Source organism: Poecilia formosa, unplaced genomic scaffold (genome assembly GCF_000485575.1).
Source record: "Poecilia formosa unplaced genomic scaffold, Poecilia_formosa-5.1.2 Scaffold13, whole genome shotgun sequence".
Taxonomy (NCBI): domain Eukaryota; kingdom Metazoa; phylum Chordata; class Actinopteri; order Cyprinodontiformes; family Poeciliidae; genus Poecilia; species Poecilia formosa.
The window spans coordinates 1436047-1452587 of NW_006799952.1; the positions used below are offsets into that span (position 1 = coordinate 1436047).

Below are 16541 nucleotides of genomic sequence, written 5' to 3' on the forward strand. Positions count from 1 at the left end.
TGATTTTTTTTTTCTTTCTCCCTCTCTCAGATGAGCACATCAATGAGTTAACTCGTCATTTGAAAAATGAGCAAAAATGTACCTTTTTTTTTTTTTTTTTTTACTACAGGGAAGCATTTAATAGAAGACAGATACATTTATCCAGTCGTGCATCTGTCTCCGTGAGCGGCCAGCGGCTCTCACTTGTGTCGCGCTGCTCTCTCACCACATGTAAAACAGCTTCTATTCCTACATGAATATTTTTCATCCTCACATAGGAATAAAAAGCCATATTACACCATGGCTTGCATGTAGAACTCAGAGACTGCAAACATGGAGGAGGAGAGTCTCACATCTTCCTATTCCTGAATTGTCACGAGACCTGAGGAGAATAGAAGAAAGAAGAAACAATATAAAAAAGAAGTTGTCATTTTATGCTTGTAAAAGTATAGAACACGTTTATTTTGAAAAACAAAAAGTACTGATGAACAAATTTGCTATATGTTTTATCTAACAAATAACTTTCATAAATGGATTGCTACATTTTATAATTATGAAAGAAAGTTTTTGGGTTTTATTTCATTTAGCATTTCTTTCTCAAAAAAATTATTTATTTACTTGTTTAGTTTTTATCCTTATTTTAAAAATATATTTTTTAAGATTCATATTAAATTGTTGAAGTTCTAAAATAAGGACCTCACATTGAACTTTCAGTTTTGGATAACAAATTTTGAATCATGCTTTAATAAGAAATTGAGTTCTGCATTACATGACATGTCCAAGTGCAAGAACCATTGTCACACTCACCAAAATACATTAATACAAAAAAAATGATGTAATTGCTATCATTTCCAATTGGTGATCTCATTTGCATTATTACCAATCTGGTGTTTTCTGCTAATGTAGCCATCCATCTGAGTCTTGATGCAAAGTCAGTGTGAGGAAAACACAGTGTTGCTCAAATTACTCTTTAATTAATTTTAGTGGAAATAGCAGTTTGGCAGAAGCCACAAAGGTCATGTGACAGCAGGTAATAAAACAAGCCTATGCCGTGGTTCCTGCCTGCTCCTCTACAGAGTTATACATGTTATCAAAGTCTCTCCAGGATGGTTACATTGAAATTCTCAACAGACGGTGGGCAGGTATGTTACATTTTGACCTTTTGCTACGGTCCAGTAAAAGTCATGAACAGCATACTAAGGATATAAATTAACTCCCGCTCTTCTCAGGCAGCTGTCAGGATGTTTTTTTGGGTTTTTTTTTTTTCCAGAGATAAGGACTCACACAGAAATCACATGATTTTAATACCTTCTTTAAATTAAATATGGAAATGTTGCATGTATCCTTTTTTATGTGTATTTGATCAGAATATTTCCAATATTTGATTTTTGGTTCTTGGCAAATTTCTGCTGATATCCGTTATTATTTCCATCAGAGGTGAAATCGCACAGGGTCTGCAAGAAAGCAATCATGTAAAAGATAACTTTACTCATCTAAAAAAACAAAAAGATAACATTAGTGGTCATTGATCAAATCAAAACCAACCATTTATGCTCACCACACAACTCTAAAACACTACTAATATATATATATATATATATATATATATATATAATGTTTTTTTTATGTTTTTTTTTTCTCAACAAATGTGGCCAGCGATAGTTTGATTCATTATCTGTTTTTGAGCATTTTTTGGAAAAGCTCAGCCCAGCTGTCTGTAAATCTAGAGACAAAGGGATAATTACTTTTTTTTTCTTGTAGAATCTGTATAATTCCCAAAGAAGTCTTAGGAGGATTTTTTTTTCCTGAAATGAGGCACAGTGCCCCGTTTCATTCTGCAGCCTAAAAATATTATAATCAGTAATGAATCAGGGAATTACTATTCTGCTTTTTCACAGACAAAAACTGGCTGCCTGCATGCGTCTAATTGGGCGCTCAAGCTTTGACTGGCACTGTACTAATTGAAAATGGCTTTTTATGGAGCCTTTCCTGATTACTTTGACATACCTTGGTGACTTTCAGTTGATATCAGTCGACATGTTGCTGCAAATCTGCTGATGCGTTGAAAGACAACTGCTGCGCTTTGCAACAAAAGCATCAAATGTTGAGTGGTTTAGTTCTCAATCCCTGTCTTGGGTACAACCGCTTTTTGAATCCCTGACAATATTGAATGGAAGGAAAATGGAGGGAAAGCATGGATAGCCGTCTGTTGGTACTACTGCTGTGAATCATCTGAATGCAGGTTTACACCATAATTAGAAAATAAATAACTAGCCGTGGATTATAATTAGATTTAGCGTAATTACACAAATAAGGCGTTTAAATACACAAGCAGCTTGATCTCCTTCTGATCAATATGAGTGTGCTCTGAACAGCTTGATCAACATGTTCTGTGTGGTAGAAATGTGACCAAAAATATGCAGAAAGAAGTATGCCATGTCGCCTGAATAAAAAATAAAAAAAGTTACGTTTCGCTGCTCCTTCAGAGAATCCACGGTCCTTTTATTTATTTATTTATTTATTTATTTATTTATTTATTTAACGGCGGCTGGGATTAAAATACATCACAGCACAGGAATCTTGGCAAGTCAAGGACTCATTTGTGAGCACGATGCCCGGAAGGCTGCATGATTGATGAGTTCAGTGACGTCACAGCCATCAGGAAGTGCAAGCCGAACGCCTGTGATTAACATGTCAACTGTGTGAAACTGAAAGGAAACGTTGCTTTTACCTTTTCCATCTGCCTTCCCAATGATCATACTCTATTATTGATTAAAGAAAGATGAAAGCCTTTATGCTTTCATAGATATTCGTTGCGTCTGCACCTGTTTTTTTTTTGTTTTGTTTTTTTTTTTTACCTGAACCTCGTCCCCCTGCTTCTTCTTTGTGCGCTGGTGAAAATCCCCCCCGCCCACTGCGGTCCGTCTGGTCAGGAGCTGTGGTTGATGAAGAGAGAATTAAAGCAGAGACTTCAGTGTGTTTTGTCAAAGTTTAGCCCAGAATGTGCCCCACAGAGTGAGTGGGAGCCCCACACACCCCACTGTCAGGCGTCTTTTTATCATCTGATATATGAGGGAAATTCTCCAGAGGCACAGTTATGCAGGAGCATGACAGGAGCGCTTTGCACTTTGAAGTAGAGTGACATTATCAGTAAGTATGGTCTTGAAATAGCATCTCATCTCTCTCTCTCTCCCTCCCTGCCTCTCTGCCGTTTCTCTCCGCATCTATTTTCCTCAGCCGCCACCCTCATTTTCCCGCTCTTCCCTTCTCCCTCGCTTTTCTTGCCTCCTCACCATCAATTTCCATTTCTGTATCTCATTCCCTCTTCCCGTTTTTCCCCGTGCCTCTCCCCATTATCTTCTGCCTCCCTTTATCTCACTGAAACTGCTTTTTATTTTTTTTTTCAATGTTTCACTTCTTTTTCCAGACATCCGCCTATTTCTCTGCATCTATCTCCATTCCCTCACTTTGTATCCCCCTGTCTCGTGCTGCTGGCTGCCTCTCAGGGAGGTCACGAGATCAGGGGCAGATAGAGATGGGCTGCTGGTCAGCGGTAATGACACGTGGGCTGAGAGGCCGCTCGGGTCGCCTCTCCTGGGGATTTGAGGCTTTGGCAATCGCAGGGGGGAGATAACCAGATAGAAAGATGGGGAAGAATTTGTTGCACCAAAACAGGAGGGACGAGTGAGCATCCAGTTTTCCACACATATGGGCGAGGGAGGTCAGTCGCAACAAATGCGGATATTGATGTCTGTAATCATTTATGCTTAGCACAAGGATGTTGAGGAGTAATTAATCAGGAAAACATAGGGTGGGAGCAGCACCTTTTCCTATTTTTTGGGAGGGATGTAGGTTCTTTGAAATATGTACTGAAACATGCAACCCACAGATATGTGGTCATGTGCAACAGCAACAGAAAGTTTGGTTAAGATGTGAATGTTTCTTTTGGAGGCTTTAGTCTACGATCTCTATTCGATCTCTATTGCCATTTTGTTAAAACACTCTCACATCCCCTGGACTTACATTGTAATTCAAGTCAACAAGTGTGAATAGCAAGAACAAAAATGGACTTCTAAGCATGGGTGCCACCATGGAGGACAAACCAGACAGTCTTGTTATATCCATACAATATTTTTTTTTTGATGCATAAAATGTTGAGATAAACCGAATGGCTTCAATAAGAAGCAGCATTTATATAACTTCCTTTTTTGTTTTCTATTGAGCCTCTGGCACTTTAAAGATCATATTCCACATATTCATGTAAAAAAAAATGAAGAGAGATAAAGTATTTTAAAATTAAAGAGGCAGAATCTATTAGAGGTTAAACATGCGTCTTCAATTACATCAAATCGGTTTATTTTTGACAAAAAGGTAGTTGAAAACAAGAGGGATTTTTTTTTACTTTTTTCGATTGGAACTCAATTTCAAGACCGATCAATGTACCTCCACCCTCCTGATATGGCATCCCCATACAAAACTTTCTGGAGGCGCCCCATGCCAGTACTCGGAAAATACATTTAAAGTAATGCTAAAGCTGGCCCTGGATTCTCGAATGAATGGCCTCTCTCCAGGAAGTCGTGGTCTCTTCCTGCCAACAGAGCCTTTATCAACTCGACCATTTGTCATTTCAGTCAGCACCAGGGGAGCGAACAGGCTGCACACAATGGCTAAAAGTACCTGTGTCGATGTTCCAGGTTTACAGAAATAAATGGTGTGGTTTTTGCAAAGGGCTGCGCAAACAAATGAAAGGCTTTTAGTGCGAGTGCAACACAGCAAACAGCAGCAGGTGTGTAGAGAGCTGCTGGCATCACAGAGGACATGCTACTATTTTAGAAGGAAAAAGTTTGCACCACGCAGATATCTTTATTTTCCACAAGCTGTATTTGCAAACATTTTAGTCTGTTTTACTATGATTTGTTTTTTTTTTAGTATTTTAAAAGTACAAAAGATTCTATGTGCAAATATAAATAGAAAGCTTTTCCTTCTTGATATTTCTAATTTTACTATTTTATTTCTGTGAAGATGATCTCACTGATCTGGACCTGGCACACTTTCTCTTCTTATAGTGTTTTTAATTATCTATTTGGAACTGATTGAGAAATAAAAAAGAAAAAAATTGAAATATCCTCAACAATTTCTTTATCTAATAAAGAAAATAGGACAAATTTGATAATATTTTGAGAAAGTCTTCATTGTTCACGTTTCCGCATACCAAAAAAATAGTGTTTTCAAGAACTTGTTTTAACTGTGAAAAGATTCAACTGTCAGAGCCTTTCAGATATCTACCTGTGCAGACAGTCAAAGGCAATTCAGATTTCTTTAAAACACAACTGAAACACACCAATGGATTAGCTTTGGATCCACCTTCCAGTTATTAGAGAACCAGCATGCAAGGACACATGTAGTTACATCGGCTGCAACACAGCGGTCCCAACTTCCAGTTGATTTGATGATTAACTGAGCAACACCAAATTTGAGATGGCAGCTGACGTAATGTTTTTTTTTTTTTGTTTTTTTTCTCACTGTCCTGGAAGGCACCCGGGACACTGATCTGCATTGGACCACTCTCTTCAGACACCAGTCTGATTTGGTTTCCCACTATAACCTTCATCCCCATCTCCCTCCCATGAGACGCACTGCCTCGTCTTCTCCCACACTCGTCTGTATCCATCACAGAGGATCCGAGGTGGCTAACCTGACATTTGATGTGGCACAAAATTGGATTTCCACTGTGATTTTCTCCTCAAGCCCCCCTCGTGGAGTGTAATCCACACTGTGACTAATTGAGTGACGTGCCAACAGCCCGAGTGTGTAAATAGATGGCTGCTTGGACCTGCTTTTTCTTAATCTGATGGCCAAAAGGGCAATCATCAGATGGAGCGAAGGAACAATGCACACCTTTTTGTCAATGTCATCTCTTGCTGTTGTTCTGTGCATTCAATGTGACCCGGCAGACGTTGTTGTCTGGCTTGATGGTGACATTCATAAACTAATCCCAGGAACAGGAAATCAATTTTCCTGTTGCAACAAACAACACACACTTTGGACTGCCTGAGAGTGTGTGATTGGATATTTTAATTACCAGATTACACTATAACATCATCCCATAAGTAAACTGGGAAGCAGAGGTGTCAGTGGCAGATGTTATGGGATGACTCACCACAGCTATGTCACCTGTCGGACCACCGATGTCTCAGAAGGCATTATTTTAACCAAACAAATCCGTAATTAAAACAGAGGAAAAGCTCTATAACAAACACCCTATGGACAGTTTTGTTGCTTTGTCTGTGCACAATAAATCCTCATCTTCTAATCCGACAGGATCTGATTTTTTTTAACCAGTGTTTTCCTTTCCTTTCAGTAAAAAAAAAAAGAAAGAAAACTTTCCACTAATCAGTGTGTGTTCATCCATCTCCCTTTTATATTCACACGCCGACAAACAGAAACCGGCACAAACATTCACTGACACGCAGAAGTCTACATTCAGCGCACCCCTGTTTGGAGGTTTGCTGTCACACATTGTGAAAACAGAGATAGCACCCTGAAGAGGTGAGCCACTCGCAGCAGTTAAAAGCATAACAGCAGGAGACAAAATAACAGTGAATGACCGCACTAACTGGCGGGTGATAATGTGGCATACGTACCTGCGGGGGTTTCTGTCGCTGGGGCTCTCCCCCTCGAAGTTTCCCCTTCCTCCCCTCTTTGTGGATCAGCCTGCCAGTGTGTTTTCAGGAGGCAGAGAGAGTCGGGAACTGGGGCTCAGCTGCAGAGACTGACATCATCCCTTTCAGAGAGGAGGTTTTCCCCTCCCGCTATCTGCACCCTCTCTGTGTGTTTGTGCGTGTGAGTGTGTGTGTGTGTGTGTGTGTTTCACTCTCCCCATCTCTCCCACCCTCACACTCCGTACAGTACTATACTCCTCCCATCTCTCCCTCCCTTTCTCCACTATTTTATCTTTTTTTTTTCTTTTTTTGGGTTGTATTATTGCTGCTATTTTTCAAAGCCACCACAGGTGAATGACCCCACACTAAAACTCTGGCTTTATGCAAAGTAACAAGAGTCTCACGGGGGCTACACTATTAATTACAGCTGAATTTCTTCTTCTTTTTTTTACTGCTTATAATAAAGCACTACAGAAGAAGCATACCTGTCAGAAGTTTTACACCGAGTTTTTTTTTTTTTTTTCTATTACTGCTCTCTGCTTCCTCTCTGCATCTCCGATCAGAGCCTAATGGGCAGTCCACTTTCACCTATCCAATTCTTTTAGATCAGTAGGAAGGAGAAGAAAAAAAAAGAAAAGAAGAAGGAGCCACTTTTAAGTGTATTGAGATGGATGCCTGCTGTGATGCCTGCATCTGTGGAGATTGGTGTTGCTGTCCGTGGTGCTGATTACAGCTGAAGGAGACATCACTAAAGACAGCAGTGACCCTGCAGACCCAGAGAAAATAGCCTTCAACAGAGTAGGGAAGGAGGAGGGAGGTAAGAGGGGGAAGTGGGGGGGACAGAAAACACAACTTCACACACACGTTCTGAAGACAAAAAACCACACACACATATAGAGACTCAAATCTACCTCCCAGCCTCCTCCTCTGGCTCCCACGGGCATTTCTCTGTGTCTCAACTCATTTAGGCTTACATTCATCATTGTAAGGTAACTGTGGCAGGTGGGATTAAAATGGATTAGCCCTATTAAAGAAATGTGTGGTGCATATTACACTCAACCCAACCTAAGCCACACACACACGCACACACGCAAACAGAGAGAGCCCCCCACAGAGCGACACGCATTCAGCTGCAGGGGGAGAAAAATAAAACTGTAATGCAGGAGAACACGCTCAGTCTGGTAAAGGCTAAAACCAGCTGGATTGGAGGCAAAACGGCCAACAAGGCAGCCTGATGATGGTACACCCAGCATCCGAACAGGAGGGAGAAGTATAGATGCTGTGTACATTGCCGCTTTTCTGCCACTCACACAGTGGACTCCTTTTGTTGTCTTAACTCTCGTCTCAAGAGGTAGCTTTTAGATTCTCGCCTCCTTGTTTCCATAGTGACACTTTTCCTCCTTTGTGCGAGAGAGTCTGTGTGTATTTCAGAGACACACAGAGAGAGAGAGAAAAAAAAAGACAGGCGTGGGGAGGAAAAGCAGAGTGGGGGGATGACAGCAAGATAACTTGGTTCACTTACATTTATTCACTAAAAATGAGAAAAAGGGAAAATAAGTCCACATAAGTCAGTTTCCTACGCCGAGGGAAGCCTTTACTGTCTATTTTCAGTGGAAATCATCACTAAGTTGCTTAACTTTTTGTTGAGTGGCTTTGCAACAGCTTGCAACACTAAAAATAGCAAGTGCTAATTTCTCCAAATATATACTTTTAATCATTTACATATTCAGTTACGTGTCAACTGCGGAGGCGGGCAGTTTTCTGCTCTTGTTTTTTTTTGTTGTTGTTTTTGTTTTTTTTACTTTTTATTTCGAGAACAAAGATTCAGCTGGAGCTCATTTCTGTCTGTTCTCTTTGTGACGAGGGACTGCACCTTTTCACACATTTTAAATAGATTCTTCGCCTCTCTGGGATCTGGATCTTCACCAACCGTGGGAACATATTCTGTCTGAAACCATATGGCGGTCCTCACACATGACATAATTAGACAAAAAACATAGTAAACAAGCATCACAGAGCTTTGCTCAGGAGGTTATATCTTATTCCCTCCCAGCGCCGTCATTCAGTCTAATGAGAGGTTAGTCAGTGAGCAGCTGCATCGGGATTTGATAATGAAAAACATTGGGAATGACCTTGGAGGGTTCAACTATCAACCAGATAAAATACTACCTAATCTGCAGTGCACTGCGCGTAATAAATTATTAATTATGGACATTAAATGGCTGAATTTATCACTTTCAAAACAACCTAGGTGGAGTTGGGAGATTGATGACAGGGAAACAGATGTGTGTGTTGTGTGCTTCTGCACCTTTTTTGTTCTCTTATTGGGACCTTTTCTGTCTTACAAACCAACTTTGTGAGGACCAGTTGTTCACTTGAGTGCAGAAATTCTTTCTGGGTTTGATTCTGTGGATCCCAGATAGACTGTGTGAGGTGAGATTAAATTCAAATACGCATTTTACACATTTAGCCTGGTTGTGGCGGTGTATGCATATCTGTTTGTTGTTGTTTTTTTACTTCATTAGAGCCTTTGCTGGTATGCTTACTGAGGATAAAGAAACATACTACGTTACCCGTCAAAAGTCATGTGTGTCTCATGAAGAAACTTCCACCTCTTGTCATCATGGGCTCTGGATGTTAAAGGTGAGTGACTTAAGTTTTGCAACCCGTCTCTATGTTGAAGCAAACAAGAAAGTACGTTTTGTGTCAGTTATTCACAAAAGGATTGAAAGGACACTGCTTCTGCTCAGTCACTGTGGGGCAGCATTTTAGGTACTTTGGAAGAAAAGATTAGCTGTGACAGAGAAGATATGAAGGATTTTTAAGCTGTGTCACTAGGAGACTAAATACCAGTGAACGGCACACTTTTCTGACTTTTAATGATAAAAAGAAATTAAAGCCTTGAAATGTTTGTCCTGCATTTCACAAGTAAGTCGTTCTTTCCATTGGTTTGTAAAACTCCAGTACAATACCTTGAAGTGCGTGATGGGAATTTAACAGAAGAGTAAAAAAAGGTTTTTAATTCAGTTTATTTTTGTGCTCCCATCCACCGATACAACTAAGATCATTTGTATTTGTATAGTTTGTATTTTCTTCTAATAATTGTATTGAGGTACAATGAATTTGTCTGTGTAAAGGGTAATTATAAAGCATTATATCTATGAATATACATATAATTATATATTTTTTAATAGAGTAGCACAGAGAGAAACAGTTGTTGCTGTGCTTTTGCTGCACAGTTTTTTTTTTAAATCATTTTATAATGCCAGGTATGAGAGGAGGACTAAGGCCTGGAGAAAGAATTGCTTCACTGTAAATCCTCCAAAAAGAAGAAGAAGAGCTGTGCGTGAGTGTAAGCGTGCGCGCCCCCATTTGAAAGAGCATATAAGTTTAAATCTCCTTTCTGGGCCCAGTAGGAATCTGCACAGAGAAACGACTAAGCCGAGGAGCAAATCCCTTCTCCCCATGCCCTCCAGCATCTCAGCCAGCTGAGTTCCACATCAGTGAATCTGATTCACGAGCGAGGACACTGGAGGCTCTGCCGAGACGCAGGGTTGACTACACATAAGGGGATTGTCTAAACTGAGACGTCTGCCATGTTGAGCTGTCACAATTCTTGCGCATAAACAAAGATATGTCAGAGAAACCTTAATTAAATAACAGAAGAGGAAATACTGTCTTTCAGGCTTGCTCACTGTTGAATTTTACAGAGGTTTTACAGTTCCCTGAAAAACGATTTAAAACCCTCGAAGTTATTCACGTTTTTGGTAAGCTACCATCACAAACTTTGATGCATTTTTCTTTTCAAGATTTTGTGTAACAGACCAACACAAAGTTGCACAACCGTAAAAAGAAAGAAAAACAGACTGATGGCTTAAGAATGAATGTCTGAAATGTTTGGCATGTGAATGCATTCAACCTTCACTTATCTTATCTCCTTTAATCGAACCGACTGTGAGCGATTCAGACATTAAACAACTTATAAACAGAAGTTTAAATAGAGCTGTTCGGGATAAGTCTCACACAAATCATGAAAACTGCACAAGAGGTCCAGGATAAAGCTATAAGGTTGAATGCAGTGTTAGGTTATAAAACAGTATCCCATGCTTTGATTATTTCACAGAGCACCATTTAATCCATCATCTGATAATGGAAAGAAAGCAGTAAAGCCACCAAGTCATGGCCATCCACCCCAACTGACAGCGCAGCCAAGGAGAGCATCAATCAGGGAAGCAGCTGAAAGGCCCATAGCAGAGGCCCAACGTTCTGTTGGAGGGGCAACATCATGGATCAGTGCGTGAGAAAGGTCCAATTCAGACCTGAGTTCAAAAAAATTCAAAGAATCTTTGACAAGAATTGAAAGCTGATGGTCAAAGATTCTCTCCATCCAGAATAACTGAACTGTAGCTGTTTTGTAGGGAAGATTGTTCAACCATCTGTCTTCAAACATGCAAAGCAGGTATAGACATCCCGAAAGACATGCAGCAGCAGCTGCAGCAAAAGGTGGTTTTACAAAGTAAAGAGTCAGAGAAACTGAACATAAATGCATGCTAAGTTTCCTTTGTAAAACATAAAAAGTACAATTAAAAAAGTATTTTCCTTCCACAGTACCAACGGGCTTTTATTTGTGTTTGATATCTCGTGAAATATGCTTAAAGACTGAGTGCGAACAAATTTGCAGTGAAGCGATTTTGTTGGTGCAGCAAAAGGAAGGCATAGAAGAGTACCTGAGAAGGGTAAGAACCCATTTTTTCCACAGCTACTTATTTTCTCCCTACACTTTCTGAATCTTTAATGATGATTAACAGGGCAGCGCGGCATCCTGCGAGTGTGAAGCCAAGAATGGCATTAGATAAACTGGAACCGTTCCCCGTGAGCGGCTGGAGGTAAGTGCCGGTCCTTGACACCCGCTCTGGATTTGGTGTGAGAGGGGTGCGGAGACTCAAACAAGCAGAAAAGGAGAAGGCAGCGAGTGTTGAAGAAGAAAGACTGTTGGCGTCAGCGGCGTTGACTGATTCTCGAGTGGCTCTGAGCCGCTCTCGACAGCAGCTTGAAGTCATCGTTAAGCCCGGTATTGCTCAGCTGCTCCATCAACCCACAGTTATCTCCATAAAAAGAACTTCTATCACCCCGACGGGGAGGCTGAAACGGAGGTGCCGCGCTCCATCCTTCACCATTTCAAATTACTGTAACCCACCTGCCAGACACCTTCCACTGCAGGCACAAGTGGGGCCGCGTTACCTTGTAAGGATTTGTTATCTCTGAGATATTGAAGTTGCTCGGCCATGTGATTTCTGAAGAAGGGTGTGCGTGTGTGTGTGTGCGTGCGTGCGTGTGTATGTGTGTGCAAGTGACTTCAAGCAAGTGGTGCATAACTGTAGACGGCTCTGTAGTCTTCTTTCCACTTTTCTATTTTGTCTTGAATCAATCCCTAGAGTGTAACAATACCTATTTCTCTCTGTATAATTGGACTGGATGACGGGCACATCTGAAGTCAGCCGATGAAAGCCTCTCCTGACAATGAAGTGTCTAGCCTGTGACATGACTTGAATGAAGAAGAAGACGGCACTACCACACACACACACATGCACGTACACGCGTACACCCGTACACACACATTCACTGTAAGAGTGACACAGATAAGCAAGGCAGCACCAAAATTATCCACACTCACTCATTTTCTGTGACAAATGAGTGAGTAAATGCAATCCCTAGAACAGGTACCCATGCCAAAGACAAAACAGATGCCAGATAAAATTTGATGATTTGTGTCATGATCTCCAATCAGTTCTACAATAAATCTCTTCTGCATGAGCAAACGGTGCGCTGAAGATGTGATTTATTGCACCGCAAACCACTCATCTACCCTGAGATTGTGTGTTCTGCTTGCTCTGCATAACACTAGTTTGACAGACTGTAAGTTTGAATAGCTGCCAGCGAAACAAATTATTTTCCAGTTTCCCCCGTTATTCCGGCGTGCCTATTTATATCCGCCTGTGAGGGTGTGAATTTAATATCCTACATCCTGGTGCACATAAACCCACACACAGGCACACGGGGGAGATCTAATGCACATTTTCAGACACACACACACACACACACACAAACACACGCATGCATGCATGCTAAAACTGTGAACAAATCACCATGGATGTTTCTATATAAAATGTTCAAAGTGATGTTTGTTGAGCCGGATTCCCAACTTCTGCCCCAAAAAGCATAAAACATTTTAGTCTCTTGCTGTATTTGCTGTTCGCTTTGTCGCCAAGGAAACCACCACTGCCCAAACATTCTCACGCTGATGGACACTTATATTAAGTGTCTTCCCTTCTCTCCCTCGGTTAAACCCCCCACTTTCCCTGTCGCTTTCATCTCCCTTCTCTGTCATCACTTATCATCCTGTGGCCAAGCAGGTAAACATCTCTAAGGAGGACTGTTTCTCCCACAGTCTGTGTGTTTTTTTCCCCTCTATTTTTCCTAACATTATCTAGCTGTGTTGAATTAAACCAATGGATATATATCAATCAAGCTCATAATCAGGCTCATAGACTATTAAAATTCAGTCACAAAGATGAATTATACTTATCCAATTAAGTGATTTCAAGATGCATTTAGGATCAACTAAAATGTTCCCAAAAAAGATGACAATCAGTGTTGACCATACAAAGATCCGCTTAGTGACACACAAACCAAAAGCAAATATGCAAAGTCAAACTCTACAGGTGTGACTAAATGGGGGAGCCACTGACCAAAAAAGGATTTTTAATCTATACATGGCCATCAAACCTGGCTCTAACTCTGTTGAGCAAAGGCAGCTTGTGAGGTTATAGTGTGTTCTGTGTTTCTGTTTTAGTTGATAACCCAGCTCAACTCCTGGCACCAAACTCTATCGGGACAGAAATTGTTCTGATGGGCTGATCAATCAATGAGAGGCAAACGTCAAAACCATAAGGAGAATATTACGTGACATAGCCGAGAAAATTTGATTCTATTAAGAAGAGAGACAAAAAAAAAAACTTCTACTTTTTCAAATGTTAAATCATTCTGTTGAATCTGAAAACATCCGGGGTTTATCACATTAATCAATATTTACCATTAACTAACTATAGATTAGCTCCAACCTGCTTGAGTTTATAATTTTTGCAAAAATTGTCAATTATAAACACAGAACATTGATATTTGGGGTTGGGGTTGTTCTCTTATAAAGGAGCAGTTTTTAACAGATTCCAGTTTGTTCAATGTGATGGTAAATCTTCATCAGATTTATATTTGGAGTACCAAAGCACTTGGGCTAGTTCTCGTTATATAAATCTTCTGTTGTCCTGCTGATGATGCTGAGCCGTATTCATCCGTACCTTCACTCGAGTGGGATGCAGGTTTGTCATGAAAGCATAATGGCTTTTACTTTTCCGCTTCTAATCTCATTTTCAGTGTTTGGTTATACTTATCATAGCCAAACACTTTTATGTGTTTGTCTTGTAAAATACCTTGAGCTGACATTTGCTATCTATTGGAAGAATGTAAATAAAGTGAATAAAAATAAATCTGTGTAGTTATCCAGAAGAACTCTCATAATACGTGGGGGTGAGACGTTGTTGTGACTAGATCTAAAGGGCACAGGAAGACATTATAACTCATCTGTGGAAAAGCTGTTATTATCAATGAGTCAATTCTGAGGTGTTCTGTAAACTACAACTGCGTCTTGTGAAACAGACTGAGACACACCCTGTGGTGGAGCGCCGTGTGCAGCATGAATCAATAACTCAACAAGGTTAAGAGTAAAATGGTTCCCATGAACATTTATTTATCTCTCCCAAGTCAGCCATATTCATACTCTCCAATGATGCCCTCTGTGTCACATCTTACAGTATGACAAAGGTCTGCGCATGAAAGTGTACGGAGCAGGTATAGGAGTGTGTAATAGCAACCATAAATCAATATGACACAACGTCCAGAAGTGATTGTCCTTTACATCCCCTTCTCAACCAAAACGTGGCTTCAGGGACTACTGTTTTCATCACCCAAAGTTTAATGATGATTGTTTGGCCGAGAATGCCAGGAGGACAGACAAGGCGGTTATCTGGGAATAAACAAATGGGTTTTATTTTGTGCAAGCGCATTCGATGATATAAGCAGAAGAGTGTTCAGTCAATAGCTCTGAACAACAGCAACAAAATAAACTGCAACGGATGAGATATTCAGTAAAAATACGATATAATATGCAGTGTCATCACAGTTGGGAAATGTGTGTGGGTCTGTGTGTTTCCTAATGACGTTCTAGATATCCAAAACACTTGACCCTGCTGTTGTTTCTCTAGCTTTTAAGTTCAGCTGATTGTTTTCTTTTTCCAATCTTAAATGAACTGAGCTCTGGTTTTTAAATTCCTACGAGTGCAATTAATTCTGTTTTCACTTGTGATACAGAGCATTTTCCTTTTTTTCCTGCAGCTTCAATTCATCTTTAATTCAAATGAGTTCATCTCTTTGTTTCCCTCTATGTGGGGCGGTGATTTTGAGACAATTACAGTACTGTGAATAAAAAAAATTGAAATTTGATTTAAATACAAAGCAACTGGTAGAAGCAACAGCCTCGATCGAGTCCTTCGGGGATCAGGAGTTGTCTTCGGTAATTTGGTGAGAGGCACATCCTGGATAGGTTGCCAGACATTAAAGAGACACAAATCTCTTGTGAATACATGTAACCATGTATTCACACATTCTCTACTACATTCAAGACAATTAAACCTAATGTGTTTGTTGTGGGACTGTGAAAGTAAGCTGGAGTAACATTTGAATTCATCTGACCAGATTTCAGATGAGTCATTCACTGGCCACTCACAACAAAAGGACACACACACTCACACACACACACACACACACACACACACACACACACACACACACACACACACACATATTAGAGTACTGCTATATAAATTAATTTAACACAAACTCACATGACAGTAAAAGCTCCCAATATGAAGTGTGGAAATCAGTAAAATTAATTAAGGGATATCAGCAATTACACTAAGCATTTTATTTAACTGAATCAATGTTTAAGTTTGCATTACCATCACTAAAAGACCGCTTACTAAGTTTTTGACATGTGTGTAACAGGATAGAAGATTGAGGCTTTAAATTAAAATTTCAAAGCGGGCATTAGTGTGTCGCCCTTTAGAAACAATAAATGCAGAATGAGGCCAGCTTTGTCTGTTCACATACAAAGCACAGTGTTTTCCCCACAACGCCTCTCCAACAGCACCAAGGAAGCATTTATTGTGGGACTCGAGTATTGATCGCATTAGACAGTAAAAGTGTCCCGCTAAAAGGAAAATTAAGTCTTGTGTTATGCGTGTGTGCTAGAGATTTTTTTTTTTAATGGTGCAAGCAGTGGGAGTGATTTAATGAATTCTCCCACAGTTTAGTGTATCCATCATGATTCGCCTCTCTGACACAGTGGTCAGCAGCAGCAGGTGGTGTGATGTGGCTGGAGTGTAAGTGGCTTTCACAATGCAGGATAGCCTGTCAGCCAGACGCCCTTAGGGGAGCAACTTCACACCATGCAGAATGGCCTTTACACACACACACACACACACACACACGCACGCACGCGCACACACGCTCCTCTCCTTTCTGTCTCACTCTGCCCGAATGTGTGCGTGTCCAAAGTTGACACATAAGCTCATCTCTCTTGTTTTGTGTGTGCTAAAGCGAGCGGCGGAGGCAGAGGATGTTAGTGGGTGGGTGTAAATCTCTGTCCAGCAGCATGTTTCGATGGGTGTTTGGGGACTGCTTGAGGAGCAAGCTCACAGCAGCTCAGATTGATGAAGTGATGGTGATGGATGGAGGTAATAAAGGCCTGGATGTCCTGTCTGTTGCCAGTGATGAAGCTAGTATGAA

At 40.6% G+C, this 16541-nt stretch overlaps 1 long non-coding RNA gene across 1 annotated transcript; it reads right to left on the minus strand.

Annotated features, from left to right (window-relative positions):
* Window positions 1–3: 3 nt before the first annotated feature.
* LOC107835554 (uncharacterized) lies at window positions 4–7694 on the minus strand. Its single transcript, XR_001661346.1, has 3 exons — window positions 6624–7694; window positions 2838–2915; window positions 4–361 (listed from the first exon to the last, which is right to left on the minus strand). It is a non-coding gene; the product is annotated as an uncharacterized LOC107835554 (long non-coding RNA).
* Window positions 7695–16541: the final 8847 nt, after the last annotated feature.